The sequence below is a fragment of the Limulus polyphemus genome, unplaced genomic scaffold (assembly GCF_000517525.1).
Source record: "Limulus polyphemus unplaced genomic scaffold, Limulus_polyphemus-2.1.2 Scaffold739, whole genome shotgun sequence".
In the NCBI taxonomy this organism is placed as follows: Eukaryota; Metazoa; Arthropoda; class Merostomata; order Xiphosura; family Limulidae; genus Limulus; species Limulus polyphemus.
In genome coordinates this window covers 30083-33942 of record NW_013666349.1, presented here as the reverse complement: position 1 = coordinate 33942, position 3860 = coordinate 30083, and the positions used below count along the sequence as shown (strand labels likewise).

General features: G+C 32.4%; 1 protein-coding gene across 1 annotated transcript in view; it reads right to left on the bottom strand.

The window, feature by feature from the left end:
- LOC111085960 overlaps window positions 1–3596 on the bottom strand; it is a 47108-nt gene extending 43512 nt beyond the window's left edge. Inside the window, exon 1 of the mRNA XM_022386950.1 lies at window positions 3441–3596. The gene's annotated coding sequence lies outside the window, so the exon portion shown is untranslated. The remainder of the gene's footprint in view (window positions 1–3440) is intronic.
- Window positions 3597–3860: the final 264 nt, after the last annotated feature.

Sequence of the window (3860 nt, the reverse complement as noted above, 5' to 3'; positions counted from 1 at the left end):
CTTAGTCATAACAAATACTTGAGTTGTTATATAAGCTTGAACGGTACTCTAAATGTTGATATTAGTCATAACAAATACTTGAGTTGTTATATAAGCTTGAACGGTACTCTAAATGTTGATAATTAGTCATAACAAACACTTGAGTTGTTATATAAGCTTGAACGGTACTCTAAATGTTGATACTTAATCATAAATACCTGAGTTGCTGTATGAATTTTAACGGTACTCTAAGTGTTGATAAGTTGTCCTAACAAATACTTGAGTTGTTGTATGAACTTGGACAGTACTCAAAATGTTGATACTCAAACATAACAAATACTTGAGATGTATAAACTTAGCGGTATTGTTAGATATTGATACACAATCGTATCAAATAAAGCAAGTTTTTGTGTTTCGGGATTCTGATTCGCTGTTTTATATAACGGTCAGTTTAGCTGAACATGACAGGTTGAACAGTTGTACGTAAAAAAAAATACATTTCAGTGGTAAAACTGTCTATTCAATCATATTGTTTTAATTGATCTGTTATAGGTTACTATTCCTTTCCTCAACAACGTTTTCTGCTTGTGAGACGTGGTCAGTATTATAGATATCAATAATTTAGTGTAAAATCAAAACTTAACTGTCAACACTTATAAAGACTAATACCTCCATAGGTAAAAATTTAATTCTAAACAAAAAAAGAACAGTTTCTTACCTCGTCAGTTTTAAACCTTTGAACTGTAATAAAAAAAAACGCTTTCCCCGCGGCGGATAGCATCCAAAACATACAACTAGTAGTAAATGTTCCCCACTACAGATAGAAGAATCCAGCTCAGGCAATATTCTCAGAATATTCTGCAACATCTCTCTCAAATTGAGATATATAGATATACCTAAAATAACTTCGGACCTCTACATCGTTTTCCCGCGTGGACAGTATCCTGTTTTTCACTCCGAGCTTGGCATCACCGACATATAAAATTCGGATTACGTCAACTTTCCAAACACCGTCTTTTACCTTTAAAACTTTTTTTTTTTCTGATGCTAATTGTTGTTTTTAAAAACGAGATCGAAATTTTAATTATTACGTAAAGGGAAACCGAAATTCATCACAGATACAAATTATCTTAAACAATCAATATATACAAGACGTACAAAAATTCCTATTTTTAAGAATAACTCAAACAACCTATTTATTAAACTTATCGGTTACTTCCTCCTGTTATTAACTTCCTGTTATTCTTTTAAGACATTAAAAAAACTGATCATTTCCTTACAAGATCCTTGTATATTCGCAAAAACTCTTAACGCATATAAAGTTACAATAGAATAAAAACTATGGAAATTTATACTTGAATATTGTAATGTAAACTGCAAATATTTTAGCTGTAAATAATGCAGTGTTATTACACTATTATTAACTAACCGTATCGAACTTATAGACTGTACATGTTTTTAGAATTGAACGAACAATAAAAAATGTAAAAACCGGTAAAGATAACTAACTTTTGCCAAAGATCTTTTACGAAAAGTGCGCTTTTCTGCATTTAATTTAAACAACATAAGACTGCTTACATCCGTACGTGTAAATAGTACAATTTATACCACTAGTTTTCCTAATTATTATCTTTAAACCTGTAAATATAACCTAGTGGTTTCATATTTACGATAATAGTTACAAAGTTCACTTTTACTTTTTGATATCGAATGAGAAAACCAGAATCCTTACGAAAGTAAGCCATTTAGAAATATTCCACCCAACAAACAGACAAACATTTTTCTGTGACAACTCAGAAAAGGAAGTAACATCACACAAAATAAGCTTAGAACAGCACAATTTCATTGTAAAATTTTGAATGTTTTGACAAACAATTTGTAAGTGACTTACAATCTAAATAAAACATCACAAAACGTTAGTAAAATCATTAGTCATTAAAATCTATTCCGCAAGAGCGGAGCTGCAGTCTAGAAGTTCGAAGGCCGATCGTTCTATTCCACTGAGGGTAAATGTTACAGAATTATAAGCTAACACTAAAAATAGCTTTTTTCTTAACATTTATAACTGTTTATTTCAACCATTTTCCTAATATGTTATAACTAATTATTTATGCATGTTAGGAAAAGGTTTTTTATTTTTTGGCTGGAACCCCTATTGTTTGTAAACGTAAGTTTTATAACTTTTACCCACAGCTGAAAAAAAAATGGTCGACTTTCAAAATGTCTGGGGCACAGTTCTTGATGAATATATTTCAACGACTACTATTTTAGTAACGTTTTACAAAGACCAAAACTTTATACGGTATTATACTTAAAAACGTCTAATACTGGAAATAGTCGCTGTGTCTAATAAAAAAAACAGCTACCAGAAAAACCTCCATAACAACCTATGTAGAGAAACGAATTTATTTATAGCATTTGGAAGATCAATATTGTTATAAAACTGGCACTCAAGGCGTGTGAGTCTGCTTAAACTAGTCGTGAATTCTCAGGAACCACATTTATCGTGCGATATGTTTTTGAATTATGAAAAACAAAGTGTCTCAATAAAACTTGTAAAATCAGTGTTGAATTTTAAGTTTGCAAAATTTAATTCAGTTATACAGTGTATACGGCATAAAGCTGCAGCAAGAGTAGTTGGTGTGATACGAAAGCGTAACGATACTGATAGTAATTGTATTCCCAACTTTCCCTAGTGATCCTATCTAGATTTCCAATGGGAACAGTTATATTGTAACTGTACTACACTTTGTGCCATGTACAACGTCAGCCTTCGCTAATACGGGAGTTCACCGGGTCGGTTAGATTACACCACGTGAAACCTCAGTTGAGGTGCTATTTATAAACGTCAGCAATTTAAGAGATCTTTAAGTCTTATGGTGTTAAACGCCTAAACTGGCGAAACTAGATCTCTTTATCAGTAGTTAGTGTGATATCACAATAAGAATGATACTTTTATTCACACCTTCGAACGAGTAAATATAGGTTTCCAGTACGATGAGCATATTCTATTTATTATCAACACCATTTTATACCACGCTTCAAGTTTCCACAACAACAACAATAATATCAGCTAAACATAATTTGGTATATCAAATGATTTATGTACGTTTGGGAGGTGCAAGGCTTACCTATCAATAAGAAACAATACACTACTTTAACTGCACGTATCCATAAGCTCGTGGATTTGCTCAAGTATTATAATCTCCCCTAACTATGACGTCTGACAACCACGGATACACTTATGTAATTTGACAGTCTGCTCAAACACAGAGCTCCCGTTAAAAACAAAACAGTTTGAGTTAAAAAAAACAGGTTTAATATTTTCCTAGCATTTTGACTACACTTTAGGTTTTAATACGTTGTTCTTTTATATACATATATATATTTCAAACTATTCATCAGTAAATTAAACTCTCGGATTCATGAATCTGATAAAAAAATATACAATTTATTCTTACCTGATTTTAAGAGCGTCTGCCTATCAAAATGATATGCTGCGTATCATTAGTTTTAGGCCGTCAGTAATTGGTGGTTAACTTGATTAGGAGCTCTAAACAAATAGTTTCTCTATCGAACTTGATTTCTAGTACTCTCAACGAGTCAGTCAGTCTCTTCCGACGTTTCCCCAGATGTGCTTGAAGTTCTTTACACGCCAGGGCAGAGCATGGGTTTGTTTATTCTGATTACGTCATTCAACGTAGACAAAATCAGCCAATGAGGAAGAAGATACGATCTACGCTCATTGTTTCCCGAGCTTATACAAAGAACAATCACAAACTACTTAGTTACGAAGGTTTTCTCTGTTGCTAAGCGAACTTCACGGAGTGAACAAGTATGTTCTCGTTCTTCTCGAGAACACGTAATTAAATCATAAATAG